The sequence below is a fragment of the Diadema antillarum genome, unplaced genomic scaffold (genome assembly GCF_040938485.1).
Source record: "Diadema antillarum isolate AM-2024a unplaced genomic scaffold, OU_Dant_1.0 seq00000920_RagTag, whole genome shotgun sequence".
In the NCBI taxonomy this organism is placed as follows: Eukaryota; Metazoa; Echinodermata; class Echinoidea; order Diadematoida; family Diadematidae; genus Diadema; species Diadema antillarum.
Genome location: NW_027271772.1, coordinates 742062 through 755918, shown reverse-complemented (window position 1 = coordinate 755918; position 13857 = coordinate 742062). Strand labels below are relative to the sequence as shown.

Genomic DNA, 13857 nt, shown 5'->3' with positions numbered 1-13857 from the left:
GCATCTTTTTATGACTCCACCATGAAATGTTTTGCTATACCGTAAAACATGACACATTCGGGGCATAAGATTTTCGTAAATTTGAGCTGATGGCATTTTCCGTGGCATGATTTTTTTTTAAATTGCCACTGGCATTCAAAGCATATAATACACCTTGTGTAGACACAAACTTTCATGTGCATTTTAATTTCGCGAATCTTGGCTCTCGCGAGATTCACGAAATGAAAATGCATGCGAACATTCGTTGTTTTACAGTAAATGTGTATGATACAATGTATAATGCAGGTACAGAACTCTGGTTCAGCAAACATCCACACAAATGCTTTGTTATGATTGATTTGATTTTTTTTTTATTTAGTGAACCCATAGGAACAACAATGTCATTATAATGCTTACCGCAAATAAGTATTTGATAATGATGTGTGATAACAGAAGCATTAACATAAATACATTTTTTTTTCACAATTTTAAGGGACAATATACATTGTATTTCAAACTAGACCTATGGAATTATAGTTTAAATAGTGCAGACAATATATTTGAACTGACGTTGGAATTGATGTATTCACAATTGTAAGTAATATATATATGACATTCTAATTTTGATTGCTTTTAATTTCCAGCTGCTTGATAGAGAGCAGGAGCAGCACCTGGATGAAGGACAGCAACAGCAACAAGACCAACAGCTCCCCATGCAACAACCAGAAAATGATGTGCTACATCAGAATCAAGAGCAAGAGCAGAGACATCAACCGCAGCAACCACAACAGCAACAGCAACCACAACAGCAACAGCAACCACAACAGCAACAGCGACCACAACACCAACAACCACTACAACAGCAGCAGCAACAACTTCACCAGCATCAACACCAGCAGCAAAAGCAAAAGCAAAGTGTTAGCAAGGGAAAAAAACAAAGTGTTGAGGAAGAACTTGTCCAGAGACATCAACAGCAGCAACCACAACAGCAACAGCAACCACAACACCAACAGCAACCACAACAGCAACAGCGACCACAACACCAACAGCAACCACAACAGCAACAGCGACCACAACACCAACAACCACAACAGCAACAGCAACAACTTCACCAGCATCAACACCAGCAGCAAAAGCAAAAGCAAGGTGTTAACAAGGGAAAAAAAACGAAGTGTTGAGGAAGAACTTGTCCAGAGACATCAACAGCAGGAACCCCAACAGCAACAGCAACCACAACAGCAACAGGAATCACAACAGCAACAGCGACCACAACAGCAACAACCACAAGAGCAACAGCAACAACTTCACCAGCATCAACACCAGCAGCCAAAGCAAATGCAAAGTGTTAACAAGGGAAAAAAACGAAGTGTTGAAGAAGAACTTGTCCAAATAGAGACAGAAAAGCTGTCTCTGAAGAAACAGAGGCTCGAGATTGAAAGAGAAAAGTTAGAAGTGTTGAAGGAAATTTTGGCTGCCATCAAGAATGTGTCCGCAATTAGCAATGAATTGCAGATTTTCTTTTCAATTGATCTGTTTTTGTCAAAAAATTTGAGGTTTTATATTGTCAATACTTCTGATCTGGTAATTACTTTTTTCAATGAAGATTCATTTTGTGTTGTTCAATCTTGAGCCTCTCTTCCATTCAAAACTCTTGGTACTTTAAATTAGAAGAATACAAATGAGATTTTTCAATAATTACAGTAATACAGATGTACTTTCACCAAATCCATACAAGATGAAAACTGTGTTGCATCTGAAATGGATAACTTTCAATCACTATATGATTGCTTCCTTCAATTATCTACCTAAAAAAAAAAAATGGGTGGATAGTCAATATTAATCTACAATGGCTGATATTCCATGTGGATCAGTTTGATGCTGAAGAAGATGCTGTAATTAAAAAAAGAAATTACTCATTTAGACTTGGGAATGGAATCTGCATCCTTCACATCTTGAGGCATATGCCCTAATGGCTGAGCCAAATCACTACCTCTGAGGGTTGCATTTGCTTTCATAGTATTTCATGAAACTGCAATACAAATGTAATGCAAATTTTGGGGAATAAACTCTCTTTCGTTCAGTAATTTGTGTAGGTACTGGAATTTGTGAGAATCTATAGCATAAAGTGGTTAACACAAAATACAACTGTATTCTAATCTGCTCAGAAATTGGTTAGGAATGAATCCTTTATTAGTATTGCAGTCTGTGAAATAAAATCAAATTGTCCCTGAAAAGAATAAACATGGAGCAATTCTAAATGTGACCATGTGATACAGCAGTTGTGACCTGGCATCAAGAAACAAAACAACAGCAAGGAGGAAAATGACATTCATTGATTTTCAGTTAAGAGCAGATCTGGAAAGAGAACACTTTCAGCTTTAATGCTGATGTATTACTAAATTCTAATGGATTCTGTTTATCTTAAAATTTGAAAGACAAAAGAAACACTGGAAAAGTGTGTACTGTACTGAGAAAAGAGGCAATGAAGTGTAGGGTGTATTCAAAGTCTTTATCTAAACAAGCAGTGCTGTGTGCATTGAAGGAACCAACTACAAAGAAAAGAAATGAATACAGGAGTTAAAACTCCATAGCAACAATAGTAAAGGGATTATCATATTAAGATGCAATAGAGTATGCTCTCTTCACACATTTTATCTCTGACTTATACTGTGAAAGCTATATCATCAACTTTTCAGAAGTTAAACTTCAGATGAAAGAAAAGAGAGTGTAAAAGGTTCTTTTATGTAAACGGGCCTTGACGACATACCTAATGTCACTTTAATATAAAACAAAAATAATTCTAGAACATTTTGGAAAAAAAAAGTCCTCATGTGAAATGAGTGCTTGCAACAGATTGTAGGTTTTGTGACTTAAAGGCAAAATTATTTATCAAATTAAATTTGCACGTTATGACAATACTCTTAATTCTACGTTCATGACATATCATACTTGAAGTAACATTTCAGTATTGATATACATGTATGAACTTTCTTGAGGCTTGCTGTATTCTAGAGAGAATTGAACTCAACCTGAAGCTTAATAACTTCAAAGTCAGAAGACTGTGACAAAATTCTTCTGGCACATCATTTCACAATCTATGTGAAGAAGTTATTAATGATGTCGTCACGGGCTTGTCTTCCAGGCATTGCATCACGCACTTCATCATGCCCCTCAGCTCCATCTTCTTCAGCCCTTTCCTGATGGACATCTGGCTGTCTTAGGTGCTTGCTGATGTTGTGCAAGCAGGCACATGCAGTGATGACATCAGCAGCCCTCTGCGGGAACATGTGCAAACCAGAGCCAATCAGGCAACGAAATTTACTCTTCCATTGCCCATTCACCTGCTCAATAACCACTCGTGTGCAGCTGTGAGCTCTGTGAAAAAGAAATAGGGTGAATTAGATCATGAATTGTTAAAATGCTTTATAATATTTGTGATCAATTGTAAAAGTTTTTGAAACCTGAAATATTTTCCCACTTAGTGGGTCAGATTGCACAATACGTGAAAGGAGCAGTCATACTCATATTCATAGATGTGAAGCATTGAAAATTCAAAAATAAGATGTGTCACTGAATGATAGTTGTATCAACTCTACTGGACTAGTATTTTTTCCATTTGACATATTGGTATATCACAAGAGTGTTTTGAGACAAAACATATGTCACGCAATCCTGAAAAAAAAACCTGTTGATTTGCATTCGGAAATATAAGAAATGTTTTAAGAAACTCTATGATGATGCACTTCCAGCTTGCAATGACTAAATTGCAAAATATTTGAAAAGGAAAACAGGAATCTCAGAGCAAACGTGGTTGCGATTACTTTGTGTTGTTAGATATTTGACTGGTTTACAATGTATTGGGCTGTAATGGCCGTATACAGTATAATATTATTGCAAGAGAGTTTCACAAATGCACAAGTGAACACATGTCAATCAGTATTTCTCCTAGGGCACATTTCCGTCATCACTCTACAAGTAACATTCTACTGATGAACCAACTTCTGAACAAGGAGGCGTTTCAGGAATGAGAGTTGTGATGTATGGATACTGAAAAATATTCATTTTTCCGGGCATATTTTTTTATATATTTTTAGTGGACCTGCTATAATGCAAGCATATTGAGAATAGCTGGTGATGATGATTTCTTTTAAAAATGTTAACATTTTAACTCATTTATTTTTCATTTTTCGATTTCTGTACATCATTGGCATATGAAGGTTATTTTTTTTCGGAAATTTTTTTTTTTTTCATATGCTGCTCAATACGTAGTGCATAAAATGAGATACATCTCATACTTAGTGTAGTATACATAGAAAGGCATGAAGAGTACATACTGTTTATATCTCCTTTCGGCTCTTGTCGTAGGAATTGGCACTGGTGTCATCAGCCAAGTTTGTGGACCGTAACCGGTATCACCTACAAGTAATCCGTCAAGGATTCCAGCAGCAAATGCCTCCCCAATTGTACTTGTCTATCAAACAAAGAGTGAAACGTTTCATATCATTTCATCACCACTTCTATATGGATGATTGTATCGAAGTTATGATATTGACACATTGGAAATTGATTTATTTGCTTAGTTTAAACCTCAACTAAGTTTAATCAGAAGTTGACCACAACTGTTTAATGTTGAATGGATAATGTTAACATGATGACCTCCTCCAAGAAGGAGGTTATGGTGTTATTGGTGTAGGTTTGTTTGTTGAGCCTGTTGGCAAAATTACTCTCGAAAATTTGAACGAAATTTAAAGAAAACGTGCAGGAAAGCAGATTGTGACACATGGAATAGGTAAGAAAATTTTGGTACTGAACAAGGATTTTTCATGGATTGTTCAAGGATTTGTGAACTTTTAGCAGATAAGGTCAATGAACATGGTAATTCAAGCTGTGCATGATTGAGGTTTGCAAATGTGCTGTAAAACATGTGCTGTGCTGCCGCATAGCTGGTTTGACATATTAACAGTAGGCTTTGATATTGGTAAATTGAGTAGATTTTCGCTCAGCATGCAAGTATGAAATGGAAGTGAAATTCTTACTTTGACAAAATAGAAAATTTATGTTTCGTATATGTACACGCACCCTGTCTTTTAATTCTTACAATCCACACTATATGCATTACTCTTACGTGTCAATGTGCATAATTAGATAAGAGTGGAAAGTTAACATGATTACTCACTCTGCAAATTCGGCTGTCATGAGTGCTCCCAGGCCATCTGGCAGACACACTCGTGATGTAGTACTGTGCATCGCAGGTCAGCTGAACATTTATGCTATAGAACCCTTTACGGTTCACATACAAATACTCTGCTGCACCGAGAGCTACACCACTGATGCGGATGTGGGTTCCATCAACCGCTCCGATCACCCGTGGGAATCCAGCCAAAAGAAAGAAGTCATGTTGTGTCTTTCTGACTTCTTCTGGGGATCTTGGAAATTTGGTGAACTGTGGGATAAAACAAGATTAAATTGCCATTACAGTGATATTCATGACTGTACATGATTAAGATAGGTATTACACACACACACACACACACACACACAAAGATACGTATATGACTCATGAATAAATCTATACCTGCTTTCTTCTTTACACTTCTTACACATTACGTGTATTTACATACAAGGTTTTTTTTTTAAATGAATCTTATAAGAAAACATGTAAATAAAACTTCATTGAAGTAATTATCTATTCATTATACATAATTCAGATAACACAAACATTAGTGTATATAAAACAAAGAAAAATTAATACAAAGAATGCATTTCAGTTGTACATATTTCCAGTGTTTATGATTTATGCTTATATTTATGCATTTCTATATAAGATTTTATATGAAAAGAAATATTACATATATTGTAATCAAAATTAATGTACTGCCTACATGAAAGTAATGTATATGATGAATGATGTTATACTGTTTTTCAAATGACCAATGTTGACTTTAAAGGACAAGTTCACCTTCATAAACATAAGGATTGAGAGAATGTAGCAATATTAGTAGAACACATCATTGAAAGTTTGAGGAAAATCAGACAATCCGTTCAAAAGTTATGAATTTTTGAAGTTTTTGTGCAGTACCCGCTGGATGAGAAGACTACTGCAGTGTATGAATAACTTAGAATCACATGCGTACAACAATATAAGGAAAATATAAAGAGAATTTCACAAAATTCCATCTTTTGAAAAAAGTACACATTCCCCTGACTCGTAACCGATAAATGTTATGGGTAATATTATTCCCCCTGCCTTTAGAAAGAGGCAAGTCAATTGCTCTTTTATTATGCGAAAAAAGTGAAAATATGTTGAATTTTCTTTTATATTTTCTTTATACTGTTGTACGCATATGACTCACAAGCTGTAGTAGTCTCCTCATCCAGCGGTTCCAACACAAAAATTTAAAAAATTCATAACTTTTGCATCGATTGTCCAATTTTCCTCAAACTTTCACTGATGTGTTCTTCTAATATTGTTGCATTTTCTCAATCCTTATGTTTATGAAGGTGAACTTGTCCTTTAAAGGGAAGGTAAACCCAAAGAGCAATGTGGATTGAGTGAAAGCAGCAACATTAGTAAAACACATCAGTGAAAGTTTGAGGAAAATCGGACAATCTATGCAAAAGTTATGAATTTTTAAAGTTTTGGTGTTGGAACCGCTGGATGAGGAGACTACTAGAGGATATGACGTATGAGTGGACAACAATACAAAGAAAATATAAAGGAAATTCAACAAAAATTCACTTTTCTAGAATTATGAAAGAGCAGTGGACCAACCGCTATCAGAAAGCAGGGGGAATAATTGCTACCCTTAACATATGTCAATATCAAGTTGATGGAATTTGTAATTTTCATGAAAAATGGATTTTTGTAGTATTTTCTTTATATTTTCTTGGTATTTTTGTCCACTCATACGTCATAACCTCCAGTAGTCTCCTCATCCAGCGGTTCCAACATCAAAACTTTAAAAATTCATAACTTTTGCATCGATTGTCCGATTTTCTTCAAACTTTCACTGATGTGTTCTAATAATGGTGCTGCTTTAACTCAATCCACAGTGTTCTTGGGGTTTATCTTCCCTTTAAATGGTTATTTCTGGATTTTTTAGTTATGATTGCCTATACAGACATTACATACTGCGAGGTTTTCACCCAATTTGATTTGCTTACTTTCAAAATTGTGTCGCAAGGTAAACGAGGATGTACAATGTATAGATAGATGGCGTGAAGAATGGTGATGCATGCATGAGTGGCAATTCATAACATGCATTCAATGTTTAAAGAAAAAAAGAATACCAGGATTTAGAGAATTAAAAATCATTTGAATTGATATTCTCTTGTTTGTACTTGACACATTTTCTGTAATGAGTATTTTCCCGCACAAATGATTGTAGCTGCTAAAATATCTATTAGAGCATGTACATGCTGTGTGTGTGGTTGATTATGTGTGACTGTCTTAGTGTGGGTACCATGGGTGCCTTTTGGAATGCAAGTGAGAGTAAGAAGTTTGAATTACTTTGTATAATCCCGAAATATATTTTCCTTGTTAAATTGTCATGTTTTTGCAAAATTGTAACATGGAGGTGTGGAATAATAACACAGAATTGAAAAGAAAATTCTATTTCATTTACCATGCATGAATTATAGAAAATTGTTTAAATTCTCTAGATGTAGCTTCTTCAAAATGTCTCTTCGGCCTTTTTCAGATCTAACCCTGGTGGCCTGTGTACTAAATCTATGGGGCTTTAATTGTGCTACAGTATTTAACATAGCTGCACAAGATAATGCTGCCAACATGTTATATATATGTATATGTATATATACATGTATATAATGTGGCGTATGATTCACAGCTGATAATCAGTGATATAAAAAAAAATGTGTAAATAAGAGTTTCTATATACATCAATTTCTGTAGCGTTGCATGGCTTTGTTGTGTTTGTTTTACTTTGTTTGTTTTTTATTGTTCCATATTCCAGATTTCAACATATACATAAAACATAAACATCACAATACAAAAGCCTGGATGAATTGTCAAGTACAGCTTATAAGACAATAAAACATGTGAAATATGAGGAATCTACATAGAAGCATTGCTTGTAGGGTGTAGATTCCCAGATGCAGATGTGAGATTATTTCTTACTTGGTATATGTAATTAAAGGAATGACAATTTGTGAATTGGAGAAATATAAACGCCAAAAAGTAAAAAGAAAAAAACAAACAAAGAAAACAGTGTCCGCGGCACAAGACTTCTTGAGAGTTGCGTGATCACCCGAACGAGGTACAAGTCAGATGCAGTGTACAATAGCAGAGATACGTGTACAAAGGAAGTTCAGGAGATAATACATAAATCACGAGCGAGGCACATGTTACATAATCGATAATGTCAGTAATGTGAAGTATGAACAGAGAATGTCGAGGAGGATTGAAGAATAGCTATAGATATGAATTCAGAAAAACTAGTTTAAGTATATGCTTAAATTAATAAAGAGACTGAGATTGGATTATTTCTCTATCCAACTCATTCCAAAATTTAGGTCCTGTATAGTGGTTATTGTTTTTAAAGCAGATACGGTCCGTACAGGTGAAAGATGAAAAGAATCTTTTTGTCTAGTAGGGTAAGAATGAACTTCAGTATTAATTTTTTTTTTTGACAAACATCGAAGAAAACACATCAGGGAGACCACCTGAGTTTAACTGATACATAAATGACCCGATATTGAAATGATATAAATCCTGGATCTTAAGACAAGTGTTCTACTGGAAAAGAATAAGACATTAGTGTGTTCCAAAAATGTGGTGAAGTTAATTATCCGTATAGCTCTTTTCTGTATCAATAATAAAGAATTAAGTCTAGTTGTACAGCAGTTTCCCCATGCCAGGATTCCATAACTTATATAACGCAAACATAGAGTAGAATACAATGAATGCACAACATGTTTAGGAAAATACTGTTTTAACTTATACATAACACCTACATTTTTTATAGCAATTTACGCAAAGAATCAACATGAACTTTCCATGTCAACTTACAATTAATATAAAGACCAAGGAATTTTATATATTCCGCCTGGTTCAATTCCACGTCGTGAACAACCAACTTACCCGGTAAAAACCATAAATTTTGTCTTGGTCAAATTCAATGACAATTTATCAGCGTGAATCCACTAAGATACTGATTTTAATTCAGTATTAATGGTATTCAGTAAAACATGAGGGTTTTGATTTGAATAAAAAATGCTGGTGTCATCGGCAAAAAGTAGAAAATAGAGCAAAGAATAAACAGTAAAGGATCTAAAAGGGATCCTTGCGGTACCCCAAAAGTTATAGGCTGTGAGCTGGACACATGGCCATTCAAACTAACAAATTGAGTTCTTCCAGTAAGGTAACTTCTAAACCACTCCCAGGCCCTTCCACGAATCCCATAGTATTGTAATTTGTATAATAATATTTCATGGTTGATCGTGTCAAAGGCCTTGGAGTAGTCAAAAAAGATACCTACTGTGTGGCACTTGGCATCGATCGCTTTGGTAATTTTCTCTATCATTAGTAAAATAGCATGAATTGTGGAATGCTCTTTACGAAATCCAAATTGATTATCATCTATTACATTACAGTCGTTTAAGAATCAGAATACACGTGTGTACACAATCTTTTCAAGTAATTTAGAAAAAGAAGTTAATAACGATATTGGTCGATAATTTCCCAGTTCGTCCTCTCGGCCCTTTTTATAATCAGGATAACTTTAGTGATTTCATCCTAGTAGGCACTACACCGTTCAGTAATGACAAATTGAATATATGGGCGAGAGGTACAACAATCTCATGTACAACACATTTCAGAAGATAATGAGAAATTCCATCATAACCAGTACTTTTTTTTTTTTTGGCTTTAAGATTATTTATACAATGTCAACAATTTCGGATTATAATACAGGCTTAAAAAAACAAAGATTGATTATTGCGATGACTTAAATACGTAGAAAACGGTATATCCGTTTCCGGAATAACATCAGCTAAATTAGAACCAACCTTCACAAAATATGAGTTAAACGCTTCAGAGATTTCATTATCATCTCTTAACTCGATGTCATTTAAACAAATCTTATGGATATCCGAATTATTTCGTTTCTTCTGAAGAACATTATTAATGACTTTCCATGTGGATTTAATGTCCTTCTCATGGGGAAGAAACAGGGAAGAAAAATATTTCGTTTTTTTGGTCTCACGCAACAAAGAAGTAAGAACATTACGATAACTAGTATATTTGCTTTTAGCAGCATCAGTTTTTTGAGACTTGAATATATAAAAGAGCGTATTTTTCCTATTGATAGACCTCAACAAAGATTTCGATATCCAGGGGGATCGTGGTATCTTTTTATAATTTGATCTAGAGTGTGATCTTATTGGAAAATGAAAAGAGAAAAGAGGAGCGATCAGATCAACAAACTTATTATGCATCATTAGGCTCATTCGCATTGAGAACCATTGACCAATCAATATTTAACAGGCTTTCCTTAAATCATATAATATTTTGTTCCGACATAACACGAGCTGTAGAATTCATTTCCCAAGTTGCAGGCTTAAAACGATTTAGTATAAATGGACTGGAAGCAAACACTGGGAAATGATCAGACATATCCAAAACTATCATACCCTGATCAGTTGGATAATGAATATTAGTGAATATATTATCAATAATTGTATACGCTGAATCAAATCGCTGAATTTTGTGACACATTCAATTAGGAGACAGTCGTGTAGCTCTGCCCTCACTCTTGTTATGAATATAGGCACAGGTATTACACACACACACACACACACACAATTTATATATATGTATATATATATATATATATATGTGTGTGTGTGTGTGTGTGTGAGGGTGTGATTGTATGTGTGCACACGAATTATTTTTTCCCATTTTTTCTTATACACAACAAGTAATCATCAACTCATTCATTTATTTTAATAAAGAAATGTAGTTAAGATAACACATCAAAATTATTTTGGTTATTTATAACAAAAGAATAGACCAATATTTGCATGTCAATTAAGAAAAAATGCATTAGAGTACTTAGTACTTTGCTTAATTAATGTACTGATGGGCCCTTTCTTGCTAACAACCACTTCTAAAAGTATCCAAAATCCAAGGGCTCTACTTTCTGTGCTAGAGACTCTACTAGAGGGGGGGGGGGGGGCAGATTGAGGGGATTGGACGGCACCCACTTTCCTAACACTTTCCTAACATTGCTAACGCTTTCCTAACACTTTCCTAACACTTTCCTAACATTCCTAACACTTTCCTAACGTTTCCGAACTTATGTCCGCACGTCAACATCGTCGGACGTTTTTTTGGGGGACGCCAGCCAAGCTCACAAATATCCTTTAAATCTTCAGTTATTGTTTTGCATCCGTTTACAAAATTGATTGTAATGTTTGTTTTTGATTATTTTTTTGCTCTTGTGTTGAAAGTATCAAATATGTCTTGTTAAAAAGTTAGATTTCTGGGGTCTCCCCTCGACCGCTTAGATGTTCACATCGGTGTGTGGTATGCAGTGCTGTGTTGTAGTGTATAGGTGAATGCATGATATCACAGCCATGGATTCCGGTCATTCACACAACCCAACCTTCTGCTTACAGTTGTTATTTTTTATACTGCTGTCATACAGATTCTTCCAACCCCCACCACCCATAGGAAATGCCCTGCAAGAGGAGTTGGTTACATCTGCAGCCATTTCTTCTCGTGGTGGCCACAAGCTCAGCTACATCAAGCTTACCAGATTCCAACACAATGAACAACAGCAGAAACGTATTGAGCATCTCTGCCTATCATCCCTCATCCTACTTCTTGCTGGGGACGTACAAGTCAACCCAGGACCCAGAGGTAAAGCTGCTTCTGTTTATCCCTGTGGTTATTGCGAAAAACCCGTAAACTGGTCACATCTTGCTGTGTGCTGCGACAATTGTAGTATATGGTACCACAAATCGTGCGAGGATTTGGACTCCAAAGACATGTCTCGCCTTGGCCATGAGAGTGTAGCATGGCACTGCTACAAGTGTGACACTGTAAACATTGACTCCTTCACTTTTAACTCGTTTGAACTTCGTACAACAAATGAATACTACCCGTTGTCTGAAGATGCTTCCTTCATCAGTGCTGCCTCATTTTCCTCAGAGAATCCACCCAGTCCCATCTTTGTAAGCAGCCCAAAGTCACAGGGTGAATCAGATAGCAAGCTGTCAGCGCTACCTAGACGTCGCCACCGTACATCAGACAGCAAAAATTCTAGGCAAGCTTCATCTACCAACTCAAGTATTTGCATGGATAAGAAAACCAACCTGAGGGTCCTCACAGTCAACTGCTGCAGCATAAAGAAAAACAAGTCTGAATTTGCAGCCGCAGTAAACTACATCAAACCAGATATCATCTGTGGTACTGAATCGTGGTTGACGGGTATTAAGCCTGGTTCATATCCTGCCCAGGACGCAATCAAGTCATCAGAAGTTTTTCCGCAGTCCCACATATTCTACAGGAAGGACAGGGAATCAGCCGGCGGGGGAGTTTTTGTTGGAGTCTCAAAACACACAACATCAGACAACAAACCTGAACTCTCAACAGAATGTGAAATAGTATGGAGTAGGATCAAAGTCAAAGGGGAAAAAGACCTTTTTTTGTGGCGCTTTCTACATGCCACATCGGCACATGGAACACATTAGACAGTTACGGAGCTCACTGGAAAAAGTAATGAACACCTTACGAGATCATCACGTAATCCTGACAGGTGATTTCAACTGCCCAAACATTGACTGGGACCACCTCACTGTTTTACCAGGAGCAGCCGAGAGAGAAGTACAACAAGCCCTGATCGATCTCACGTTGGACTTCGGTCTTCACCAAATCCATGACCAACCAACCAGGCAGGAAAATATGCTGGACCTTGTCTTCACCAACAACCCCTCCCTTGTGAAGAGTTCAAACAGCACACCAGGCATCAGTGACCATGCTATGGTTGTCACAGACTTTGAGATCCTGCCCCACATCGTTAGACAAAACCAGAGAAAATGCTATATGTTCCAGAAAGCCAAATGGCCTGAAGTCAAGCAGGCTATTACAGAGCTATCTTCAATGATCCAAACTAAAACTCAAAACAAGGAGGACATTGAACATGTATGGTCTTTCTTCAAATCATCACTGTTCAAGATTCTGGATGAAAATGTACCCTCAAGGATTATGAAGGGAAGGAAATCTCTACCTTGGTTTTCCCATAATTTGAAACGCATGGTCAGGAGGAAGAAGAGACTCTACAGAAGGACAAAGATAACACAAAGCCCTGAAGGCAAGAAGAGTGCTTGGAAAAAGTACACAGAGTTCCAGAAAAAGTGTAAGAAATCATTCAAGGAGGCAGAAGAGAACTTCATCCTTTCCTCAGTACTTCAGGGGCTGGAAGAAAACAACCCAAAGCCATTTTGGAGATACGTGTCATCTAAAAGGCAAGATCGCACCGGAATACCTGCGTTGAAACGAGCAGGAAACCTTGTACATGATAGCAGACTTAAGGCCCAACTTTTCCTCCATCAGTTTAAGTCAGTCTTCAGCCACCAGACATTCACCCCTCCTGAAACGCCAAATGTCTCTAGGCCCCGAAAGATCCAAGACCTACACATCACGGTTGCAGGTGTTGAAAAGCTGCTTAACAATCTTAACATCAACAAAGCAGCCGGTCCTGATCTGATACCAAACACCGTATTGAAGGAGTGTGCAGCTGAACTTGCTCCTGGCCTCACTGCAATCTACAGGTCATCATTAAGCACTGGGTCGTTACCAACTGACTGGAGAGATGCACTTATTTCGCCAGTCTTCAAAAAAGGTGACATTCATCA

General features: G+C 36.6%; 1 pseudogene; it reads right to left on the bottom strand.

Moving 5' to 3' along the window:
- Positions 1-3074: 3074 nt before the first annotated feature.
- Positions 3075-13857, bottom strand: part of LOC139741326 (putative nuclease HARBI1) — a 31595-nt pseudogene continuing 20812 nt past the window's right edge.